This window comes from Lepidochelys olivacea (genome assembly GCF_965140295.1).
Source record: "Lepidochelys olivacea isolate rLepOli2 genome assembly, chromosome: 10".
Classification (NCBI taxonomy): Eukaryota; Metazoa; Chordata; order Testudines; family Cheloniidae; genus Lepidochelys; species Lepidochelys olivacea.
The window spans coordinates 14,866,175-14,893,513 of NC_140420.1; the positions used below are offsets into that span (position 1 = coordinate 14,866,175).

The window sequence follows — 27,339 nt, forward strand, 5'->3', positions numbered from 1 at the left end:
TTTTGAGATGAGGGGACCACATCTGTATGCAGTATTCAAGATGTGGGCGTACCATGGATTTTTATAAGATATTCTCCGTCTTATTCTCTATCTCTTTTTTAATGATTCCTAACATCCCGTTTGCTTTTTTGACTGCCGCTGCACACTGATTGGATGTCTTGAGAGAACTATCCACGACGACGCCAAGATCTTTCTCCTGATTAGTTGTAGCTAAATTAGCCCCCATCATACTGTATGTATAATTGGGGTTATTTTTTCCAATATGCATTACTTTACATTTGCCATTTTGTTGCCCAATCATTTAGTTTTGTGAGATCTTTTTGAAGTTCTTCACAGTCTGCTTTGGTCTTCACTATCTTGAGTAGTTTAGTATCATCTGCAAACTTTGCCACCTCGCTGTAACATCTAGGGGAATGATTTAGAAGGGCCATGTATTCTATTGTATCAGATTCATGATCATCCAGGACTTCATAATTATCACTATATCATGCACACTGGCCATCTACATCACAGATCCTCCTGGTCCAAAAATCATATGACCCTACCATTGAAGCTAACGGACAATCTACATGAGGTACAGCCATACTACATTCCAAGCAAGGGAGAACAGTGGTGTTTCCACAGACTAGCAGAGTTGTGGGGAAAGTTTGAAAACAAAGTACCATCGTCCTTGCTTTGGCCTTTTATAGTGAACTTTCAAAATGTACCCAACTGCATGGACAACCTTGGAAATACAGCAAGTTTTAGGTTTTTAAAAAGGCCTGGTTCTGTGTCAAAAGGAACACATTTTCATTGACGCAAAAAGAGGCAAAAGAATTGCAAAATTCAGTCAGACCAAAATCAATTTGCATCAACAAATATCTGAAATTGCTATCATATCCTTGCTTGCGAAAAATGACTCCCACGGAAAGTTCATGAAAAAACAAAATGTACAATAAGGCCTGAAAGGAACCAAAAAAATTCACAGAAAACTTAAAGTATGAGTTTTGTATAGCTCTGCTGCGCTAATATTCATTTTATTACAAAAGCCAGCAACGGAGAGGCCCTGATCTAATGTCCACTGAGTCAATGTAAAGGCTTCCATAACTTGAATGAGCTTTGGATCAGTCCCAGAATCCATTATGAAGTTCAACACAATAACACACCATCTAGAGAACACAAGAAGATTGCACACCCACATGGTGCAGGAAGGTTTGAGTACATCCTGGCCTACTGCATGGGAACTCACCCTTTTTATTAAAATTGTCTCAGCACTGCCATCAAGGGTCACCTAATGGACGGGCAGGAAGATGCAGTGGCTTTGGTCAGGGGTTTCATCACTCTCTGATCATCTGTGCTGGAGATTTGCTGCTCCTCAGGAGCATCAGTCACATCACATGATGGCAATTGTGCTCATTTTAAGCTGTCATAACACTGTATCTCTAGGGAGACAGGACTATTATTTTACTGCTGAGAGGAGCCTCTTTGTTGCCTTAGGCTTTAAGAAAGAGGGAAAGGAGATCTTTTTATATTTGGCATGACTGGAGTTTATTCATTCATTTTTTGGTGAGGGTTTGCTTGCCCTATTCAAACATTCCTCACTTCATGTATGCAGTCCTCCCTCCCCGCCCGCCCCCGAATAGCACACTTAATACACGGCATTGTGATCTGCTTTACAGAGAGAAATCAGGAAGGAAAGAGGAAAGCTTTTTCCAGCATCTCTGTAAGAGCTAAAGGACTGATTCTTCTGTTCTACGAAGCTGCACAGCTGCATTGGCATATACTGTCACTCATAAATCCACAGCTCCTAGAGGAGGAGATGCTAGATAGAAAGAAATGCTTTCCAGACACATTTGCATTCAGCAGAAAAACAGTGCGAGCTGATCATCAGATCTGAACTCCAGCAAGCAAGCCACTTCAAGCCTGCCAGTTCTCTGTTGCTGCCACCACCAAGATCCACAACTCAGGGCACTCCAGTCTAGTCCCAATCATCCCCTGTAATTTAACTAGTCACAGCCAGGGTCACATGCAATATTTTTGTGGCGTGGAGCAATAAATGAAAAGCCGCAAAATCCACCAACTCCAATCCTTCCCTTTAAAAATAAGAAGTTAATTGAGAAATTGCACTGGGATTCTCAAGCTGCAAGGAAATTTCTGAATGTAATTTTAAACATATGAATTTGGTTATTGAATATCATGATCAAATTTTGGTGCTTGGCCTGTAGTACTTAATAAGTTTAGGCTCTTCAGCATTTCCTGGAAACTCATTGGTTGGGGTTTGGAACGGGTCCCATATAAGGAGAGATTAAAGAAGCAAGGACTTTTCAGCTTGGAAAAGAGGAGACTAAGGGGGGATATGATAGAGGTCTATAAAATCATGTGTGGTGTAGAGAAAGTAAATAAGGAAAAGTTATTTACTTGTTCCCATAATATAAGAACTAGGGGCCTCCAAATGAAATTAATGGGCAGTAGGTTTAAAACAAATAAAAGGAAGTTCTTCTTCACTCAGCACACAGTCAACCTGTGGAACTCCTCGCCTGAGGAGGTTGTGAAGGCTAGGACTATAACAGGGCTTAAAAGAGAACTGGATAAATTCATGGAGGTTAAATCCATTAATGGCTATTAGCCAGGATGGGTAAGGAATGGTGTCCCTAGCCTCTGTTTGTCAGATGGTAGAGATGGATGGCAGGAGAGAGATCACTTGATCATTACCTATTAGGTGCACTCCCTCTAGGGCATCTGGCATTGGCCACTGTCGGTAGACAGAATATTGGGCTGGATGGACCTTTGGTTTGACCCAGTATGGCCATTTTTATGTTCTTATGTTATGTTCTTATTTAAAATTGGACTGAGAAAAGCCTCAGTAAATACACTGAAGGGAACAATTTTGCACTGTCCAGGAATGAATTGGGTGATCAAAGAAGTCTCTCTCCATCTCAGTATCTGTGATTCTATGGTTACTGACCGTCTGGGAGGAGTTTACAGCCCAAAAAGCACAATCTGGTCCTCACTCCCAAGGAAATTCTCTGTGACAAAGTGGTTATTTCTGTTGGCAACCAGGGGAAAAAAGAATACTCATTTCCATTTTATTCATGGCATGACAACTGCTACTAGCCTCAGCCACTTTGGCCAAAGTATCAGGCTATAACGCTCTAGAAGCGCCTGGCACACACGAGCTTATTCAATTTATGCTTTTATTTTAAATCTGTTTCTTGGGCAGTGACTGAGAAGGGATTCCGGGGCTGGGAGAAAGCAAACAAAGAATCTTACCTAAATTCATCCTCTTTTCTTTTACACTTAAAAGTATTCTCATTCCAGGGCACTGTTAAATAACTGCCATGTTGCATCCCAGAAGGAGGCTGCACTTCAGTAGTAGGTGAAGGGAGAGTTGTATATATTATTTACTGGACCCTTGCTCCCTGACCTCCCAACTTGGGCGTGCATACAGGGACAGCTGCAGTCTGGCCCCTTTGCTTTCTTATCCCTCAGGTTTTCCTATAATGTACAAAGCTATAGTATTAACAGGGAAAGTATATTGGTGGCTTCTAAGCTCCATAATTAAATACATAGGGCACTGAATCTGCAGAGCTGAACTGAAAGACTCTGGATTGGAAGCTTTAATAAAGCCTAAATGAGTGCAGTGATGAGTGGCATGTTTTTGTCAGACGAGGCTCCCGCAGGGTAATCACTAGGTGTGGCCACCAAGAGCAAAATTAAATGTGTACCCTTTGCACATAGAAAAATATCAAGAGACATTTTCCTCTCTGCTTCTGAATTCCCTTGAAGAGGGATCTGCTGGTCGGCATTAAATGTCACTGCTTGCAATTATGTTCATTTTAACTACAATGGAACTCATTATTCTAGTTAAAATAAATGTCCCAATCTTGGGAGACCCTCTTACTTAATCAAAACTACATCCACATGAAAAATTACCTTTTCACAGCTGCCAGATAATCAGCATTATCAGTTTAATGAATGGTCTCCTACTTTTATCTCTGCTGCTGCTGCTGGCGCTTCTTGTTTGGCATTACTGCTGAGTTTATCACGTAAACTGTAAGCCCCCCAATCCAGCCTTTTTTGGAATCTATCATGAGCTCACTTCTTCTTGTCCTGTCTTCCTATTGCTTCCTGCCACATCCACGTGCATTCAGTATGCTGGATCATTTCACTCTGCCAGGTCACTGGAAGGACATTCGTGCTCAAGTAGCTGGTGTCACAGGAGCTGCTTCATCTTTTGACAGGTTTCAGAGTAGCAGCCGTGTTAGTCTGCATTCACAAAAAGAAAAGGAGGACTTGTGGCACCTTAGAGACTAACCAATTTATTTGAGCATGAGCTTTCGTGAGCTACAGCTCACTTCATCAGATGCATCCAATGAAGTGAGCTGCAGCTCACAAAAGCTTATGCTCAAATAAATTGGTTAGTCTCTAAGGTGCATCCGATGAAGCGAGCTGCAGCTCACAAAAGCTTATGCTCATAGCTTATGCTCAAATAAATTGGTTAGTCTCTAAGATGCATCTGATGAAGTGAGCTGTAGCTCACGAAAGCTTATGCTCAAATAAATTGGTTAGTCTCTGAGGTGCCACAAGTACTCCTGTTCTTTTTGCTTTCATCTTTTGAGGTGTTCTACCACAGTCACAGATATTGGGGCCAGTAATGTAGTCCCACTTGACCACTGCATCTCTAGACTAGCCAACTCCAGTGCAGAGTTGATTAAGGCAATGCTGTATAGTCAAGGGTTGGTCTTCCCTGGGAGGTAGGTGCTTGAGTGGTGGGAGCCGATTGCACAGACTACAGGGGCATTCCCTAGTCATTTGCCCTAACTGAACCCTTATCTGTTTGGGTGACAGTGGCAAGAAATCTTTTTTGGTGACTTCAGTCAGACTTAAAGTTTGTGACTCTTGCTAAACACCTTCTACTACCACTTTTGAGCTTGCTGATGTAAAGCTACATTAGAGCACACTACAATATCCACACAGCAATTCAGTGATCATTCATTTTGAATTCTGTGTGAACCTAGATGTCTCAGCCTCTTAACTACTCACTCCGCTAATTCACAGTTCTGTCCTGAGCACAACCTGGGCAAGGTGAGAGGAAGAGGAAGAAGGTTTTCTTCAGCCAGTGTTTAAAAGGATTGAAGCGTCCTTGCCTCTGGCTACAAAAGACTTAAAATTTCTTGTTAAGGCTTTACAGCCACAAGATTTAATTCTCTGTGGCATCACAGCTCAGCTCGGTATAGGAGAGAGTGGTCCAGCCTGAGGTGAGTTACAGAAGCCTAAGGGCTGATCTAATTTATGCCACCAATATACGGTGTTTAAAGGCCTTTACATCAGCGGAGGTTCAGCACAGGAGAACTGTACATGGCAGAGAACAAGCGACAAAGTCCAAGAAACTCTATTTTTATATATAATCAGCTGGGAAAAGACGGGACACAAATTAAAAAAGATTGCACTGTGTTTAAGGTCCATCAACTGTTCAGAAAACACATATCCTTAGAAAACAATTTGCTAACAAAATGACAAAAAATAGTCAAATTAGGCTAAATATTTACAGTTTATATAGTTATGAATAGTTATAATTCAGAATCAATGCAGCCGTATTCCTATACCAACTTTAGACATACATTGATCTGATAGTACTTTTACACTGAATAGAGGTCATTAAGAAGGTTGTTCCTTAGTTAGCTGTCTCTTATTTATAGGCCTGTCGAGGTATCTCAGTTTCAATCTGTAATTACTCAAGAGGGTGTATAATATATTATCTACTGAGGTTCATCAGGCAAAGCACAACAATTGGGAATAAGTCTCTTTCTAAGACCCTTCTCTTTAATCCCTGGAGCCACACAGAGAAAACACTGAAAGGTCCCCAGTCTCTTGCTGTCCTGATTAGCGATGTACATGTTTAGGGCATTGCCTTGTGCAAAATACTGAAGCTGGTAGATTCATTACAACAGAGATTTTTTTTTAAAATAGCAGGAGATAAATAAATCTAGAGTCAATTTGCCTAAAACTAATAATCACAAAACAGTAAATTACTACATTACATAAAGCACCAATTTATCTTGTGAAATAAGGAATATGTCCAAACATGTTAAGAGTTGATTATAAATGGCCGACAAATTTATCTTGAGATCTGTCTTGTCTTCTTGGCTCTGCTCTGTGATAACAGAAGCAGAGCTGTTGTTATGGGCTCAGCCTCAGTTATATATGCAGAGTGGTATCAAGATGCCTTTTTGACTTGCTGTTCTTTCACCTATTAGAAAAAAGGAAACAGCTAGTTCATTTTTTAAAAATGGGCCGGGAGGGGAAATACCTCAAAGACAGGGCCATATCCTCAGCTGGCGTGAATTGGCATAGCCCTGTCTGAGGATCTGGTCTATATGGTATTTTCTTACTTTATCCATCTCCTCAGAGTATCAAACAGGAAATAAAATCTTTTTCTTCAACAATATTCTACTAAGAACTTGGGCCCCAATCCTGCAAACTGGCCAACCCACATGGACCCCTTCACCCATGTGGTACCTTCACTGAATTGGCACTTCCTGTGGATGTGAAAGGCTACCCCTATTCACAGGACTAAGGCTTTGTCTGTGCTTTTCATCTCCAGAGCAGCTCAAAAACAATAATCTTCACAATACCACTCTGAGACAAGAAATTAAGCACTATAACCCCAAATTTACAGGCAGGAAAAAATGAGATAGAAAGGTTACATGTCTTACCAGGTGTCATTATGGGGAACTGAGGGATAGGGAAACTAAGGGCATGTCTACACTGCAATGTAAGCCCAGAGTTGGTAGAACTCAAGCTAGCAGATCCTGGGTTTGTTAACGTATGGCTTGAGCATCTATACTCACGTGTAATCCCAGGTGAGGAATTGTTGATCTCTGGCTCCCAACTTGGGGCTCCAGCATCAACGCTGCATTATGTGGGCCCAAGTTCAACTGCCCATATCCCAGATTTCCTAGCACCCTCCCAAAATGTAGCCACTTTACCCTTTGTTCATGGTGCACTGTGGGAAAACGTGACTGTCCATCCTATTTGACTGTTCAGAGGACAAAAATAGTTAGTCTGTGGGACTGTGAAATACTTTTGGTGGACTCCTAGAACACGAGTCCAGTGGGGCTGCGTCTATACTGCAAAGCAACAGGGCTTGAACCCTGGGTCCTGGATTGACTCAGGCTCAGGCCTTTGCTCTAGAATCTTGCTCTACATCACCCTGGCAGAACAAGGACTTGACCTGATAGCTCACAAATCCTAACCACCTACCCCCAGACCAGGTTTTTCTTCTTCAGGTTTCTTGTGCTCAGACCAGACCTCTCCTCCTTTAGATTTTACAATACACCTTTTTAAGACTTCCAGTTCAAAATAAAGAGACTCTGAAGACAGTTGGGGTTATGTGCGGGTAGGTGCCCAGGCTGATCTAACTGTAGGACCAGAACTAGTATTAACAGTGTAATAAAAACACACGCCGTGCACGCGCACACACACACACACACACAGAGTCAGGAATACAACTGTGTTGGGTCATGTCCCTGAGAAATCCCGTCCTTCATTAATTGGGTTCATTGCTTTTGCAGGATGTCAAGGTTCCTCCCCCACTCTGAACTCTAGGGTACAGATGCGGGGACCTGCATGAAAAACCTCCTAAGCTTATCTTTACCAGCTTAGGTCAAAACTTCCCCAAGGTACAAAATATTACACCCGTTGTCCTTGGACTGGCCGCTACCACCACCAAACTAATACTGGTTACTGGGGAAGAGCTGTTTGGACGCGTCCTTCCCCCCAAAATACTTCCCAAAACCTTGCACCCCACTTCCTGGACAAGGTTTGGTAAAAAGCCTCACCAATTTGCCTAGGTGACTACAGACCCAGACCCTTGGATCTTAAGAACAATGAACAATCCTCCCAACACTTGCACCCCCCCTTTCCTGGGAAATGTTGGATAAAAAGCCTCACCAATTTGCATAGGTGACCACAGACCCAAACCCTTGGATCTGAGAACAATGAAAAAGCATTCAGTTTCTTACAAGAAGACTTTTAATAAAAATAGAAGTAAATAGAAATAAAGAAATCCCCCCCTGTAAAATCAGGATGGTAGATATCTTACAGGGTAATTAGATTCAAAAACATAGAGAACCCCTCTAGGCAAACCCTTAAGTTACAAAAAAGATACACAGACAGAAATAGTTATTCTATTCAGCACAATTCTTTTCTCAGCCATTTAAAGAAATCATAATCTAACACATACCTAGCTAGATTACTTACTAAAAGTTCTAAGACTCCATTCCTGGTCTATCCCCGACAAAGAAGACTACAGACAGACAGACAGACCCTTTGTTTCTCTCCCTCCTCCCAGCTTTTGAAAGTATCTTGTCTCCTCATTGGTCATTTTGGTCAGGTGCCAGCGAGGTTACCTTTAGCTTCTTAACCCTTTACAGGTGAGAGGAGCTTTCCCCTGGCCAGGAAGGATTTCAAAGGGGTTTACCCTTCCCTTTATATTTATGACACAGGACATGAGAATTCCCTTCATGCTTTTCTGCCATGCCCACCACTGTGGTATCTGAAAATTCAATAAGTGGCAAACCAAATCATGGAAGTGTACGGCACACAAACGAGAAGGGGGAGGGAGACAAAACATAACCAAAAACCTCCCATTTTTAATGTGTCAAGATACCATTACAAGCAGAGTAATCCATGGAGTGAGTCTGGAAATAACAGGAAAAGGCTTTTGGAGCTGCCTAAACAAGAAACATCATTCAGCAAATTATAAGCCTGCCCTGAGGCAAGGGACAGAAGCTTTGGCCTCCAACCAATAATATGGTTCAACCGGTCATTTTTCAAGACATAAGCCAGGCTTATTGTAAAATATTTCTTCAAGCTCCTTGCTAAATTCAAAGACTCCTTGTAGAAAAGAAAATAAGGGCCAGAACCTCAGCTGGTGGAAATCAGCATAGCTCCATTGCTATGCCCATTTACAGCAGCTGAGGATCTGGTCCTATATGGGTAACTTTTTTGCAATGGCAAGCAATAGTATGCAAAGGGCACAAAACAAAAATCTTAGGCTCCTCTGGGACACTTCTCCTGTTATTAGACAGCCGTGTTCTAAAAATTTTCCTTTCTTATTTACAACAGATGTGTCTTAACTTGTAGTTTAGGCATCCCAGGCACAAACAGTGACTAGACTTGTGCTTTGATGCTGTAAACAAAGAATAGAAGAGACCAGTAAAAACCAAACAGGACTTTCACCATCAAAATTTTATTTATGAGCAGGTGTTTTCACTCAGACGTAGATTCCCTCTGCAGCTTCCTTGTCTACACATGTACATTCTCAAGGATGATGAAGAAAATACACTGCAGGGATAAAATCGTGTGACCCATCACACTAATTTTAAACATGGGTTTAGAAGAACATTGTTTGTGACCCACAAATATTCATGTAACTTCTTTAGTACACACTGCAGAAGAAGACAGCTTCCCACAGTGTATCAAATTGCATAATGAAGCAGTAATGTAGCCAGGACAGAAAGAATGGGCTCATCAAGAGGTATCCAGAATAGGAATCCATAGACAACAGATGGGAGGTATTGAATTAAAAAGTCAAACATGTCTGTATCTGTATCCATGTCAACACCACAATTTTTTCCTTACTTTCATATTTCCATGCACCCATTGGATTATTGGCCATGGAGGACTAGCTGGATTCACATTAGAGATTGGCTCTAACAGGGGCCAATCAGGCAGAGGGGTTACTATTAAATAACACAAGACATTCATTCCCACAGTCTCCCAGAAGATGGATTTGCATATACCACGCCTGTTAGCCCAGATGAGAAATCAGGGCTGGCAAATGCAACCGTATGACTAAGCAGAGCTCACCAGGTTTACTCTGCTGAGGTCACTGGTCTATTCTGCTGCTACAATTGGGGGCAGGGAGGGGGGCAGGAAACTAGTGCAAAACCGTAGCTCCACTGAGTGGGAGTTTTATCATTGACTTCAAGGGGGGCAGGATTTCACACATAGTGTTCTAAAATTAATATCTGGTTGCTTCTGTTAGCTCCTGCCCTTGGAACTTTTGTTTTGGTGTACAAGTCACACAGAAGGTTACAAGAAGAAGAATCAGAAAATAATCCAATCCCCTCAGTGACCTATGGCCCTATATATTCAGATTGTGATAACCTCACTCCCACTGACTAGTAATTTATTCCACAAGCACTCCCAGTGAGATCGTGCAAGATACCCTTCAGGTATAAAATCTGGTCCATAGTGCAAATGTAAGATAGCAGCTCCTGCCCATGCTAGAAGGCTTTGTCTATTTCCTCATTCCAAATGAACTTTCCTCTCCCCCCTTCCCCCCCCCGCCAAGTGTACAGTCAGGTTAATATACATGCTAATGATGGGAAATGTCATCATTTACTATGATAGGATGACTACAACATTTTACAACATATTGTATGCAATGCAGAAACAGATTAAGTTACTTTTTACAATGTGTTGCATTAGGAAGGGGATCCCACCAATCTCGATTCTTAGATATGTTGTGTATTTGGAAAAAAGTATCCGATGATTTAAAAATAAATAAAGAATTGGAATTAGAATACAAAACAGGCATGACTATTTCTTTCAGCTGGAAAGAAAAGATGAATTAAGTTTTTCTTTAATGATGCTGTCATGGTTCAAAAACAAAAAATGAAACAAAGTATGGCTCTGTATAATACTGTATGATAATTTCTTCATTCCACTACGCAATCTTGTTTTATTACTCATTAACTCCCTGTCCTCAGTGTAAATGCCATTCAGAAGCATTCACTGATTCCCTAACATATCTATAGAGAAATGGAAATTAGGTGTCTTAACGTTTCTTCTGCAACGTAAGATCATCACCCTGAAGATATCATGTGTAGCAGTTTAATTGTATTTTAATTTTAACATTGCCGTGGCATTGGGAACTTTATTTGAACTTCCCTTGTAAATCACTGACAGCTAAGGATGTTATGTATCATTGCTGGAATTACATTGGTCATGTTCTTAGGGCCCATGAGTCGTAGGTTAGGAGAGGATCATGGGACTGGAAGTTACTCTTCCCTCAATTCCCTCCCCCCCTCCATGGGACTTCAGGAACCTATAGAACATATAGCACAACAGACATAATAATTAATATTTACCTCTCATAGCACCTGAAAAATCAGGGTTATAAATCAGTGGCCACTATGTGCCAAAGACTACTGGATACCTAGGGAGTCAGGGCAGATCATTTCCAGATCACAAGCTGACAGAACTGCCCCATCTTTTCTGTGTGTGTGGGTACAGGTGCAGTATATCATACAGCCCTAGGGTGAGAGAGTGCATCGCTTTGTGTTATGACACAGCTGTCAGGAGACTATGGAATTTACGCTATTTGTATCATCACAGAAGAGTAAAAAGGTGACCTATTTTCTCATTTATCTCACTGCAGTTGAGATATTACAAGGCGCTGATGGTAACAGAGAGGAGTTTGTCCTACTTTCAGGCTGGCGAAATGCAATGGTCAATGAGGTTTACATTTAAAAACAGAGCAACATGTATTGTCCCTTCTTTTATATAAATGTGGTGGCCTGGAGGTACAATTAGCATATCAATGTCAGGGCCTGTAAAAACCATTAAAAATTTCACTATACACCCGTGCATTGTTGAACACCCTAAATATTAAATCCCTGATGTTTCATGTGCCAGAGCCTAAAATTAGATTCCCATTTTCTATTGTTTTTAAAAATGTTTTCAGCACTGACTGGGCGCACTCCAGATTCTACGAAAGTGAATTCTATGAACCTAGTTTTCAGAAGTGAAATCAACAGAAGTGGCAAATGCTCAGGCCCTCTACACCTTAAATCTTGAAGTGCTAGGAAAGCGGATCCAAGAGGTTTAGAGGAGAAAGGGACTCATGTTCAACTGGCCACACCCATTCTGGATTGACGGCTGCTACCTAATCACATTAAATGGACCAAAGATCTTAACAAACTACTGCTGTAATAATAAAGCAATGCATTTCAGACCAGGGGTTTTGGGGATGTGTGAGGAAAATGTAATTGCGTGTGGTGCACAAAGCTCAGTAAATTGTCAATTCAGTTGGATCTCTTCACCTGTGAGGGTCATGTTAACAGTTGACAATATGGCAATTCACCTTTACAAACAAAGCTTACAAAGGAGGTTGCTGAAATCAAGTGCAGGATGTTTTCCAACAAAGGGGTTCAGTTGCAGGCTCTCTTAGTAGCAGTAACAGCTGTAGGGAAATACGGTGCTCAAAGGGATATAGATAGTGTAGTATATAAACACCCTTCTTTTGTTAGGATAGAGTACATTTGTCTGAACATTTTAAAAGGTTGCAACCCACCTTTCAAATGTGAGTAGACAATTAATTGTGGGAAACAGAACCCAGAAATCCCCAGTCCCTTGCTCTACCATGTGCTATGACCCCTGCACACACTGAAAAGAACAAACTCTGCAAATTACACATGCTTCAAAGGCAAAAACAAAGAGCATGGTTGGTTTGCCATCATATTTTGGCTCCTGGAGTAATGGGATGGGTGGAATTAAATAGCCCTTGACCCTTTTAGAGCCACTGAGCTAATCAGTGTACCACTGCCTGTTTTCCTACCTATCAAGTTAGTGACAGAGGATTTTCTCTCTTACTAAGTGCTCTTTATGGACCTGATCCAGTTCCCATCGAGGTCATATACCGTGAAAAAGGATAATGTATTAGCAGCAGAGCTCTCCAGCTGTTCGCTGTTGGTCTGTCAGAGTAAGATTACAGGCATGAGATTAATCGAGTTGTTAACAGGATAAGATCACATGTGTCATAACAACATTGAGATTATGCCTATTGTCTCATGAGACAGAGAAGAAATGGCTACACATTTCTCCTTTCATTTTAAAGAATGAGGGAGCATTAATCTACCAACAACTGCAGAACATAAAACCAAGTATTGTCAGGCACCTGTCAGGCATAACAGTACAATGCGGATCAATAGAACCAAGTACACACACTCAGCTACTGTATAATATTCAGAATTTCCTTGGTTTATGTTGGCATGACAAAGATAATTTAGATCAAACCATAACTCTCCTTAAAACTAGATGCCATTTCTCACCACTTGTCAGCTGCATCCTTTACTGAATGTTTGTTTTGTATTTACATTCCACATGTTGATATTTCATCATGATTCCAGGTAGCAGTGTGTTTAAAATACAACATTATACATCAGACTTTTATCTAGCACGGCCAATTATGCAAATTCCCCCCACATTTATTTTTAGAGAAAAGGAAGATTGATTGCAGAGACATACCATTACAGAGACAGTGATTTAGGAGGGTATTTCAATTGCTAATGTGCCTCACAATGATGTGGGGTTTGTTTGTAAACTTCAGACCTAGAAAATTGAATGCTCTGTCAACACCAGATAATTATCACCTCCTATCCGAAATTCTAAACTTAATCAAAATGTTCTTTGCAATGGAGTCAACAGTTGGCATGAGCCTTAAAGAAATTTTATTATGATGCTGTATGTATGTAAAAAGTAATTACAAATCAGATAAGTAGTGGATACCTAAAGCAATTTCCCCACTTTGCCTGGAATGCAAAATAAAGTGGTGACTACATCATCACATTTGATTGACTTTGGGGAAATTAGTGGCTACATCAGAGGTTTCAAACTCATTTGGAGGTGAGGGCTGGATTCTATGTCTAACTGTGGTCAGTGGACTGGGATATAAATTCAGTACTTCATTACTCCCCTAAGTTCACAGCAGTTCTCCCTCAGATGTCAGGGGAGTGGGGGGGTTGCATATGGATCAAAGGGAGAATATGACCATGTAAATAACTAAACTTTTATTTGTTCAGTATTTTGTCACATTCAGACAGATCTCTACCACTGCTTCTGCTCCTTGTCTCTTTCTTATTCCTTCCTTGTCCTCCTTTCATTGTTTCTCTCACTCTGTCTTTGCATGTCTCTGCTTTTCCTCTCCCAACAATTCCCAAGTTCTCACCCCTTCAGCACCTCATTCCCATTCAAACGGACATGCTAATCAGGGAGGGAATAATTAAGGTTGACATCAAAGTATAATCACTGAGCTTTAGAGTCAACACCTCAATGAGATTAGTATGGGATGGGAAGGTTCATAGTTTCATGCTGCCTGTAGAATCAGGCACACATCATGACATCAGTTCATACTCCGTTCTCATTGGAAGGTTGTCTCTGCAACCAGCACGGCTAGAAACTTCACTTTCATTTTTAAATGAATACTGAGATTCTGCATATGTCATGAAGACCACATAACTATAGAATGTGAGCCAGGTCCGGCCCCTGGTGGGTCACATGTTTGACACCTGTGGCCTAGAAAGTGCCTGGAGGAGCATTTTGGAAACAGAGGTTCAATCATGATTCATAGGTGGAGAACAACATTTTGGGCCTTTTGTTCATTTTACAACCTGGCAAACTTGCAATATCTACAGTTAAGGGATATGTCTGAAGTCAATAGCTAGGACTTCTGACTCTTCTTTCCCTAATCTAATCACTTGACAACCCTTCTGCTCAGATGTTAAGAGTTAAAAATCTCACCAGGGTATTCTCTCACTTTCTTATCCCAAAATGCCATTCAATATGCTGTGGGCCAAACTCAGGACTCAATTCTCTCCATGGAATCCCACAGACAGGACTCGACCTTCTCCACTCTAGGGTTTTTCTGTTTACAGCCACGTCAGATTGCCAAAAAGAGCAGTTTACAGAACCTAAGTAATGCTTTAGAGTTAAAAAATATTATAAATATGGTTATGCATAAGGGTCATTGAAAATTTTCCATCAAAATGGTTTTTAATGGACAGTTGGTATTTACCTTTTTTTTTAATTAAAAGTCAAAATCCCATTTAGCCATTAAAAACAGTTTTGATGGAAAATTTTTAACAAGCCCTCATATACATACATAGTATTATAAATCTGCCCAGCTTTCCTTCAGCCTTCCAACAGGAGGCAAAGTGTCTGGATCTGCGCAGGGACTCTGGGGAGAGGTCAGAAGAGGCCATAAGGACCCTATACCCCCTGCCATGATTTGATTGCCTCTCCTCACAAAGAGAGGAGACCGGGGGGTATTATCGGAGATGTAATATGACCAAAAAGCCCAGCCTACAAAAGAAATGGTGAAAGCATGAATCACCCAATGACAAATCCCATGTGGCATGAGGCATTTCAGCATCCAAATATCTTGGCTTTATGAAAATTCAAAATAGCATGGCTAGACAGGAGAAGGTAGGATCCTGAAAACTTTTTCCTGTTGTAAAATGAGGTTACAGTACAGGAAAGGTTAAGAACCACTGTTACAGATCATATACTTCAAATAAGGGCATCAATACAGCAAAACCAAGCACAAGTAACAGCCATTTTTTATCAAGCTATAACTTTGCTCCAAAAGCTGGTCTTGCCAAAAAGAACATGGACGCCACAGAGCATAGGAATGACGATATATTTCAGTATGTGCTTTGCAAACTTGTCAGAACATTCTGATCTAATACTGGAGTGTCCTCATCTCCTTTCTTGTTTTCCCCTCCAAAACTTGGACTATTATCCTGTCATATTTGAGGAAGCTCTGCTCCCACTGTAGGTACAATATTACTGAAGTATGTGCTTGTATTCTAGGCTATCAGGAGAAAATAATAATTTGCCTTCTGTCTACCCCTAAGCTATTTACAGACTGATTTCCTGGGGTTGTGATGGATGCTAGGATTATGACTTTACCAAGGGGGGTTGAGTACCTGACTCTTTTTTACCTCCAATGGGTGCCTAGCTCCCTTTGATGTTACCAGCCTAAATTACTATTTAAAATGGCCTTTTCAAACATTCTTTAAACAAAAATGATATAAGAAGCATAAACGATAACATGAATATATGCCAAACACTTTAAAACCTGAAACACAATGGAAATATGACTAACTGAATGGAACTCCTGGTTTTCTATATTCTTGTAGGCTTTTTGCTTTGTCTGACAGTCCCCAGAGCCTCTGCTAGTGAAAACACTGTCACTTAATGTACTTCTGTTTCCAGGAGCTGCATACAGAAGCAGCCACATATTCATTGCTGTTGTGATAAACACAGGTTTGAAAGTACCAAAAGCTGGGGACTTGTCTCTTTGATGCAACTCAGTTTTTGGTATCCAAAGAGCCATGTGGTAATCCTTAGGAACAGTAATAAAAGGAGCTCAATGTTGTAGCTGAAGAGAGGGGGAAGGGGGGGGGGGGAAACGACAGCAACTGGTCATATACGTTTTCACTTGTAACAAATCCCCTCTTATATATTGCTGCTAGAAGAGATTCCTGAGCCAAAAGCTGACTCTAAGAGTCACATTTTAAGCAACTCTGCACGGCCTGAAAACACAAAGGGCTTCTTCACCATTTTTATTTCAGATGCGGTTGTGAGATGGGGTTTACAGCAGCCTACGTTTTAGTATGATGAACAAAACTGATTGGCCGGCAGCAGCCCTGCTTGGATGCTAGGCACAGCAGCTCATTAAGAGATCCAGCTCTCCTGTGCAAATAAGCATGAGAAACAAGAGCTACTGAGAGAATCTTATACAGGGAGTGTCTAAAGTGTTCTCATAGCACATCAGCTTTCTTACGATGCTGACCTGCTTCCTATTCTTCCTCCCCACCCCCTCTTCCACAATGGGTTTGAAGGCACTACATCGGTTCATGCTGACAGTATATGCACTAGCATATATGGAGAAATCTCCAAAGGTCAAGGGGGGAAATGACGCCATGGAGAGAAGCTTACAGGCTGCTTCATTTCTCCCTGCAGCCTTGCCCCCCACCCTCACAGAAATCAGACCATGCTTTTGCAACTCACAAGTTCTCCCCCATCTCGTCTTGCTGAGTCTTAGCTTGCTATCTACAAATGGCTAACCAATACAACAGGTGTCATTTCCATAGATTTTAAAGAGTCACATCCTCAGTGGATGTATATTGGTTTAGCTCCATTCCTGGAGTTCAATGGACTTACACTAGTTGAGGATCCAGCCCATTGCCTTTATACAAAAACAAAAAACGAAAAAGAACACTTTGTTTTCGGACTGATAGATTTTAGCTACATTACTTCAGGACTCTACATTCTGCTATGGGCTACTTTCATTCAACAAAATATACTCCAGAAATTGTATTGAAGTATAAGAGCATAAGATAAATGCCCTCTTCCAATTATAGCTGAGAATCTGGCCCTCTGGATTTAAATGTGTCATTGGAAAAAATTGCACATTTACAGAGCAAGGTCTAATGTGGCTCCCTTTAGAAGGTGACATTCCTCTTAGAAATGTATTTTTATTTTGGATTATAGACAAAATTTCCACAGCATTAATGTTCTCTAAAGATCTGAATTTCAAAAGGAAAAGCAATAATCCCAGTAGACTTCCAGGAGAGGCTTTTGTTTTATGTTGTCTGGTAATCATTGGAATAGCTAGACACTTTTTAAAAACTATGTTGCATATACATCATACAGACTTTCTTTAACAAAGCCCACAAAGAATATTGATATTTAAGGGGGAGGATTAGAAGAATGAAGCATGCCTAGATGTAAGCAGCTACTCATATCACTACTTATCTTAAAAAATGAATTACAGTAATTACAGCAATAAATTTAATTTGCAAGACATAGCTACATATGTTAGACACAGTGCTGCTGGATACTGCCTGAATCCAGAATATGTTAATATTACTTATTACTGAGTATTCCCGGATGACCTCTAGGAAGAGAGAGAGGAAAAAAATCCATCTTTCCAACAATATTGACAGAGATTTTAAAAAAATATTATATGCATACAGCAGTAAGCAATCTAGTATGAAGCAGAACCCTATATGTGTATTACTGATTGTAGCTAAGAATAACTTCCACATTCAAGAGAATTCTCCCCTCTGTGCTTGTAAATAATGCAGAACCTTTGGTATCCTTCATTAACAGTGGTGTTTCCACAGGAGGGTGAAGGGACATGTTGACCTACAGGATGGATATTATGACATCCACTTGCCTTATTGCTTATGAAAAATTCGGGCAGAAAGGGTATGTCTCCATTGCAATAAAACACACATGGCTGGCCCATATCAACTGACTGGGGCTTGTGGGGCATGAGCTGCAGGGCTACTACAAAAAGCAGTGTAGTCAATTGGGCTTGGGCTAAAGCGCAAGCTCTGGGACTCCGCGAGAGGAAAGAGTCCCAGAGCCCAGCCTCCAGCCCAAGACCACACAACTACACTGCAATTTTACATAGCCGTGTAGCCCAAGCCCCACAACCTGGAGTCAGCTGACATGGGCCAGACACAGGTGTTTTATTGCAATGTAGACATACCCTCAAGCATTGATCCAACAAGGCACTTAACCATTTGCTTAACTTTAAGTACATGAATTGTCCCACTCAGGACAATGACTTAATGTGCTTAAGGGGATTTGCTGGATCAGGACTTTGGGTTCCATCCTGAACTTTTCCCCCCATCATCCAGCCATATGAAGATGTGGGTACTGCCGGATCCCTAGACTCCAAAGCTACCTTACACTCTTACAGTGATTTACACTGAGGGCAGCCCTTGCCCATGTTCTACTGTCAAAGGGACTTAGCAGGTCTTCTGATTTAAAAAACACTAAAAGCTACTGCTGCTAGAACAAAAACATATTTGGGGCCAGATTCTCAGCTGTCACAAATTGTCAAAAATCCATTAACTTCAATTGTGCTATAATGACAATTCACCCAAATTGAGGATCTGGCCCCTTGGTATTTTTGTTAGTCAGCAATGGGTGAATGCAATTAAAGTTGTTTCACAGGGTACTGCTCACCCAGCTTCCTTCATGCCCAGAGAAGCCCACAGAGGAATGAAAATAAAAAGGGGTCCCCCCAAAAAACAGAAGCTTAATTACCATTTACTCTGCCTTTCCCCCAGATACCGTGTTTACTATTATGTGAAAAATATAGCCGAGAATCACCATAGAGAATTAGCACAGGTTTTTGAATAAAAGCAATTCATTAAGAGTTACACCCATCTAACCAGGGAACAGAATATCTTGTGACATATGTGAGTCAACCAAAACCTCTCAAATTATATATATTCTATACTTGCAAATTTACAGGGGGGAGGGATAGCTCAGTGGTTTGAGCATTGGCTTGCTAAAGCCAGAGTTGTGAGTTCAATCCTTGAGGGGGCCATTTAGGGATTGGGGGCAAAAATTGGGGATTGGTCCTGCTTTGAGCAGGGGGTTGGACTAGATGACCTCCTGAGGTCCCTTCCAACCCTGATATTCTATGATTCACAGACCAAGAATTATTCACAGAAATTAGGTGTCAAATATTTTTTGAATAAATTCTAGAAAATCACCTTCTGTTTGCAACCTCTTCCTGAACCAAAGGGGAAAGAAACAAAGATCATTTACAGTGAATAATTTCCCCAGGTCTGTTAGTCTTATGTTATTGAAAAGGTACAATTTTACCTCTTTTATTTGCAAATCCTTTGAAACTTCTAGCTTGTCCGGTTAACAAGCTCTGACCAATTAATAACTGGCGAAGAGTGGCCAAGCAGCCTTTGCATTGGGATTAACACCTAGTTCAGTGGTTCTCAAACTTTTGCACGGATCACTTGAAAATTGCTGAGGGTCCCGGCAGGCCACTTAATGATCTTTCCAAATATTGTTTGTACCATTAGCTAACTATTATAAAGCACTTTGGATAAAAGCGCTATATATAAAAAAACCACCTTCATAATTAACTTTTTTTGTTCTACAAATAAAAGCACACTACTCATATTGTAATATCAGTCGTCTTACCTTTCTAACGTGCCTTCTCCCCCACTGCAGCAGCCCCCGAGCTGAGGCGGGGAGGAAGAGGGGGGGTGTCTCTCCCACACCAAAGAGCTGAGACTGGGAAGGAGGGCCATCTTCCCCAGGCAGCTGCTGCCTTGGAGCTGGGGAAAGTCACCTTTTTCTCTGGCTGCCGCAGCCCTGCAGGTCCCAAATTCCCCCCACCCCTTCTTCTCATGCCACTGCCCCCCCCACCTACTCCCTATCCTCCCAAGGCCACCACCTCACATGTGCATCTTCTCCAGGTCCAGGCACCTAATTAGTGGAGCCACGCCTGCGCGGCTCCACTAATTAGGTTGGTGGCACTTTGTCTTGCGTGTGGCTGCCCAGGTGCACACCTTAGAGGGGACTCTCTGTGGACCACCTGAATGGAGCTCGCAGACCACTGGTGGTCCATAGACCACAGTTTGAGAACCACTGACCTGGTTTATTAAGTTCTCTCACAACTGTCTTGGACAATCTGGGTCAGATATAATTAGTCCCTGATCCAGAGCACACAGTCCATTACAAGTGGTGGCAGACTGCACGTGGACGTGTCCAGTGTGAATTATACCTAGTTTATATAAACCTTGTTGGTTTTAATATTTACAGAAATATCAGATAGGGATGCTGTGAAACATTTACATCTATTGGGCTACACGCAAAGAGGCTCTCTCAAGCTGCTTGGTAACAAAACTTTCTCAAGAGCCAATGAAGACGAGCAACCAGGCTGTTGAGACATTATGTGAATTTCTTAATCCAGCATGCTGGCCTGTATCCTCTGCAATGCCACAGTTGCAGAATTAGCCATAAAATCAACCCCCTGGTTCCCTATGCTCTAAAATCCAAGTACTTGTTGTTAAATTACATATTTCCTATATATTATTGTATCCTCAGTGTTGCAAAGAAAAAAACTTTAAAAGATTAATCCAGTGTAGCCAAGGTTCAGTTGCCTATGGGGGTTAAGCAGAAAGCCTGAAACAATGTTTGAGAGGTGTGGACTATCCCATTCAATGCAATGTGTTAACCCTGAAACCTATGATGACAATCCAAATGTTCACATTGTTAACTGCTTCCCTGTTAAACATTTTAGCAGAAACATCCAGGGAATGTGTTTATGCCACGATCCCAAACTGCCTGCTGACTCAGGATCATTGGGCTCAGGCAAAAGGGGCTGTTTAATTGCAGTGTAGACATTCAGGCTTGCTCTGAAGCTTGGGGTCTGAGACCCTATGAGGGGGGAGAGGGGGGGCAAGGGTCCCAGATCCCAGGCTACAGCCCAAGCCCAAATATTCACACTGCAATTAAACAGCACTTTAGCCCAAGCCCTACTCAGGTGGCACAGGCAAGCAATGAGTGTCTAATTGCAATATAGACATATTTGAAAGCAAGGGAGATTTAGGGTAAGCCCATTACTTCTTGTCCTACCTGCAGTAGCATGGAGAACAATTGACTATAGTCCTCTTTCCAACAGCCCTTAACAGAGTTGAAGACTGTTATTGGGTCCCCCCTCAGTCTTCTTCTCTGAAGACTAGTTTTTTTAAAACCTTTCCTCAGAGGTCAGATTTCATAAACCTTTTATCATTTGTGTTGCTCTCCTCTGCAGTCACTCTAATTTGCCCATATTTTTCCTAAAGTGTGGCCCCCAGAATTGGATACAGTACTTCAGCTGAGGCCTCATCAGTGCTGTGTAAAGCAGGACAATTACCTTCTGTGTTTTACATATGACCCACCTATTAACACACCCAAAATGACAGTATCTTTTTTTGCAGCTGCATCACACTGGTGAATCATATTCAATTTGTGATCCGCTAGAACCTCCGGATCCTTTTCAGTAGTACTACCACTTAGACAGTTATGCCCCATTTTGTAGCTGCACGTTTGATTTTTCCTTCCTAAGTGAAGTACGTTGCACTTTTCTTTACTGAATTTCATCTGGAGAATTAGTTCATCAACAAGTTTTCAAGGTCCTTCTGAATTCAGATCTTGTCCTCCAGAATGCTTGGAACCCCGCCCAGCTTGGTGTCATCTGTAAATTTTATAAGCATATTCTCTATCTCTACTTCATCCAAATCATTAATGAAAATATTGATTAGTACCAGATGGAGGACTGACTACCACAAGACTCCACTAAATATGCCCTCCTTCTTTGACAGTGAACCCTTTAAAACTACTCTTCTAGTATGGTCTTTCAATCAGTTGTGCACCCATCCTATAGTAATTTCACCTAGACTGCATTCCCTTAGTTTGCATATGAGAAGGTCATGTGGGACTGTTTCAAAAGTCTTACTAAAAATCCAGTAGACGTGATATAGCTTGTTTCCCTCATCCACTAGGCCAATAACCCCGTCAAAGAAGGAAATTAAGTTGGTTTTGCATGATTTGTTCTTGAGAAATCCATGCTGGCTCTTCCTTATAACCCAATTATCTTCTAGGTGCTTAAAAATTGATTGTTTAATCATTTATTCCAATATTTTTCAAAGTATTGAAGTTAGGCTGACTAATCTATAAATTCTTGGGTTCTTCTTCGTTCCCCTTGTCAGAGATAGGTACTATGTTTGCCCTTCTTCAGTGCTCTGGGTTCTCACCCATCCTCTATAAGTTCTCGAAGATAATTGCAAACTGTTCCACCAAGGCAACTGCCAAAAATCTTCCCTTTTCTCCTCACAATTTCTACAGCATAATGGAGTTGGGAGTCATCAGTAAATTTAAAAAAAAAACCTCCCCTTTTTAATTTAAATGAAGCTGTTGCAGAATTTCCAGTCTGTCACCAGAGTGCCTTGGAAACCAGAGTGTCTTGCTGAAGAATTTAGGTCCCACTTTAACAGATAAAAGTATCTTGCATTAGATCAAATGTATTCTTTGGAAATGGAGGGCAATTTATGTATTACCCCCATGTAAACATGAACATAGAAAAGGACATGAGCATTTAGCAAAAAGTGACATACGTAATGGAAAAAATCACAGTTTGGTATGAGAGCTAATCTAAGCAAGTCAGTTGTGGGATATGAAGAAATAAATTGTATTATTGTGAATTTCCTAAGAGGTATCACCCCATTGTGTTCATCTCCATATTAAGTAAAGACTCTCTACGAGACTTCTCTCAGCAAAGAGCCCCTGCCAAACAGATGGCTCTGAACTAGCATGTTGAAAGAGTCTTGTCTATGGACACAGAGGGCTTGATCCAAAACACGTTGAAATCTATGGAAAGATTCCATTGGACTTTGGATCTGACCCATAGAGTCGGAGAGCAGAGAATCACTAAAAAGCTTTACTTTGATGAATGGTGTTAAATAAGGATATTGTTCAAAAGAATTAAAGATGCTGGACCTAATTAGGGCTATCCGTCGAAGGTCTGCTCTTGTAAACACTTATGCCTGTGAACATCTTTACTCGTATGTGCAGTTTCACTAGCTATTTGTACATAAACGTCTGCAGGACTGGGCCCTGAGAGAGACATTACCAATGAATTAGATCATTCATAAAAAGATTTCAAATGCCTGTGATTTTATAGAGAACCAAGCTTCTAATTGGTTTAGTCGTAGTGCACATCACCCAGTCTGAATGCAGTGACTCCATCGGGCTATAATAAGCAACTGTCATTCTCTGGCTTTAACCTCCATTGGATGAAATTATTCAATCTACATCAATTATTTGACAAACAGCAATAAAGGTAGTATAATAGAACACTGGCACAGTAATATTCTACCCCATTATCATTTAAATGAAGTTACCCAGGATAGCAACCCAACACTCCCTTTGCTATTGTTCTAACCTGTATTACTTTACGTTCTGTCAGTATGTTCTTAAAGCAATATCCAGCTCCTTCCATAGCAGCAACCCTGGTGACTCAGTTTCATAATGCTATCATTGCATTTCATACCTATGCAGTTTCGGAGATGTAGAATTCAAGTTAATTCTGTCTCCTCCTGGGGAGTAAATATTCGAACTAAAGAATCCTTGGTGTGACTCCTGCATCTGCTCCATTTTACAGTGTTTATCAGCAGTTCATCTGCTCACCCATATGGGCAGTCTCGTTTTTTTATACGGAATTACTCAGTGTTGGAGATCCATGCACTGGCACATTCCATACACTCTAGTTGAGGATGAAAATAATTAGACATGTGCACCAAATTTATGCTTTTGCAGCCCTGAATGAATGGCCTCCAATAGTTTCAATTTTAGTACACTAATTTATGATAAGGATGTTTGAGGACTGAAAATGCCAATTTTGAGGGGTAATTGGGCAGCGTTTATAAACCCCATTATTTTAAAGCAAAAACAGGTTAACGTAACTGTGTTACCAAAGCAGGGCTAGTTGCCACTTTGACCATTTATATATTGTACCCGTCCAACACCCTTTATCTGTTTGTCTGTCTTTGACCTGGTAGCTCCTCAGAGCAGAATACCAATATCTTCTTTTCACTTTGGAAAAATCCTACCATACTGTAAAGGTTTCTGGGAAAATGAATATTAACCTGGTTCTACTGAGGAAAGAAAATTAATTCTTCCATAACCTCTGCAGCACAATTTGACCTCCATTGCTCAAATGCTGCCTTGGAAAAGAATTTGCCTCATTTTTACTGATGATATTTGTGAATGTTAAGATGATGTTAGTGTATGAATCTGTTTACCTATTGGCCTCCTTCTTACTCAGCCAATTAAATGTTTTTCTGCTCTCTCCCACTCTTGATTCCCCTCACTCAGTCTGAAACCACCAGTCATATAATAACCAGACCCAAATTACACCAAAACTTGTAAAGTGCCCACAAGATAATTAACTTGGAACACCAGTGAAAATAGCTTTTCTTAAAGCTTTAGCTGGATGGTCTGAAGATGAAAGACCAGAGCTCTGTCTTCTAATTCTCCTACAGCCAGCAAATACACTGCCCAAGAATAGATCTTATATTTTTTAATTCTTACCTTGACCAAGTGCAGTGTCGAATAGGTTATCCTCATGATAACCTCTAGCAGAATATCTGACTCTAATGTTTGCTCCTCAAGTCTCCATCCTAAAAGAAATTAAACAAATGAAAGTCAACAGGGTTAGAAAATTATTATTATTACTAGAATTGTGGAAATGTCTATGACTCCTGGACATGGACCTGCACCCCACTGTGCCAGGCACTGTACAAACACAGAACTAAAAGATGGCCCCTACTCCAAAGATTTTACTGCTTCTTCCATATTTCCCTGCTTTACACAATGTCATGGAACTTTGAGGGGATGGGGCTGCTTTTATAATCTACTTTTTAGCTGTGCACCATCACAGTGAAAGAGAAAAGTGAGGGAAAGGGTCAATGTGTTCCTCAAATCATAGGTGACATCTCATACTGTGTTCATATTCCCAGCATTCGGACCTTGATCCAACTCCTGTAGGTCAATGGGAAACCTGCTGGATCACACCCATGGTCTCACATTGTTTGATCTTGGTATCAGGTGTTACTCATGTAACAATATTGTTGTCTGGACTGAAAGCTCTTCAGGGCAGAGATTGTGTCTAATGATGTATTTGTACAGTGTCTAGCAGTTTGTGGCCCTGATCTTCGTTTGGGCCTCTAAGTACAACAACAACATTCAGAGTTCATCATCTCTCTTCGATATCAGACTTATTCAAGAAAAGGGCATTTTTTATTCTGACACTAAAAATTTAGATTTCTTACCCCACGAAAAAGATTGACTATTCAACCCATGGATGAAAAGAATTAAATATGCGCAATGCTTTGACTGGATACATGCACCATCCATGGATTATACAGTATGTTAATTCCTTTACAAAGAAGTTCAGTAGACGCTCTCACAATCTATATATGGGGAAACACTTTGTTACACCGATTGGAACAGTTTCAGTTAGGTCTTGAAAAACTGTAAAACAAATCAACAGTAATAGCAGCTTGTCTTATCAAACTGCCAGCCTGAGGACTCAAAACAGAATTAAACAGTCTATTATTCTCCGGCTAACTTTACAAATTAGGAATGCAGCAAAATGGAGGAAAACTTGTGATTTTCCCCCCTAATCTGGTCTCTATTTTGTCCTTAAAATAAACCAGTTCTTCATGCTAATTTGTCATTGTATGTTTTGAAAATGCTTTAGAGTCAAGAAAGCCAAACACTGCTGCGAAATATGAAGGCATCGTTTTGTAGAAGTAAACTTTACATCAAGTTCTGTATAGATTTAGATGAAATGGGCCTGATTCCACGTTCGTTTCTAGGCTTGTAGTGGTGTAACTGAAAGAACTCACTCATTAAATATCAGGAAGCCTGTTACGCAACTGCATCTTGTTTCAGGTCTCAAATAACTGAATGCTTGCCAAAGACAGGAAACTTTATGTTTTGGAGAATGATATTATGACCCAAATTCGGAGGGGGTGGGAGAAGAGATTTCATAAATAGATCTGAGAGCAGGATGCTTTCCCAATATGCCCAGCTGTCAAAATCCACATATTATGTATTGTCCAAGTTCATACCCTTCCAGCTGTTTGGCTTTATGAACAGAGAAAACAATAATATAAAGTTCAGCTCAAACGATCTCTTTAGTCTCGGCCACTCCTACAGCTCTTCCCTCAGGACTGCTCAGCTCCCAACCAAGATAATCACCGAAGAGCCACTCTCACCTTTCCTGTTTCTGGGCAAGAAAACAAGCGACCAGCATTAATGGATCAACAGAACCTACACTTTCTCTGCTTGATCGACATCTGCTGACAAGATCATCCTGCAAAAACATTTGTTTTTCTGCAGTACTTTTTTAAAGTATCATTTTAGGTCTATAATAAATAACTAACAACTCTTGAAACATATACAAACTGGATAGCTCAGTGCTTTGAGCATTGGCCAGCTAAACCCAGGGTTGTGAGTTCAATCCTTGAGGGGGCCATTTAGGGATCTGGGGCAAAAATTGGGGATTGGTCCTGCTTTGAGCAGGGGGTTGGACTAGATGACCTCCTGAGGTCCCTTCCAACTCTGAGATTCTATGATTCTATGTATTACTATCAATCATTACAACACTCTTAGTATAAACTGCAGGCAGGTTAGTGGCTATGCTGATTAGGTATTTTGAGCATCATCATAACAAGGAATATACAAAACTCATGAAATATGATATACAGTGCATGAAAATATTGACTCACTGAGCATTAGCAATTAATGTCTAATCTAGCTAAAGAACAAGCAGCTGTATTGCTTAACACTGAGCATTTTTAAAGTCAGCATTTAGTCTGTTGCCTGAAAAGACTTGGAACCAGTCCTTGTCCAACAGAATGGTAAAGCTTTTCAAATTTAAATTAAAAGGGGAGGGAGCCACCAGAACCTAGAAATGTTTTTCAAGTATAATTTAATGGAACAAAACCCCCAGAAATCAGAAATAAAGGTTCTTTTCAAAGATTCACCTGTCATATCTGCCATTGATTTTCATAAGCAGTTTGCTAACCAGCCAGTGTTTGCTGATCATGTTCTCTATGCTCACAGTGAGATCATGACAGATACCCAAATTAAATTTTTTTACCCAGCAGAAATCACCACACACTCACACCCAAA

General features: G+C 40.8%; 1 long non-coding RNA gene across 4 annotated transcripts in view; it reads right to left on the reverse strand.

Annotated features, from left to right (window-relative positions):
• Nucleotides 1-27,339, reverse strand: part of LOC311527213 — a 229,963-nt gene that overhangs the window by 143,614 nt on the left and 59,010 nt on the right. For 3 of the 4 annotated variants that reach the window (XR_014713281.1, XR_014713282.1, XR_014713283.1), the window contains one exon: nucleotides 24,730-24,818. This is a non-coding gene — a long non-coding RNA (uncharacterized lncRNA). Of the gene's footprint in view, nucleotides 1-6,032; nucleotides 6,230-24,729; nucleotides 24,819-27,339 lie in introns of those variants that run through there. The other variant, XR_014713284.1, reaches the window with a different exon arrangement.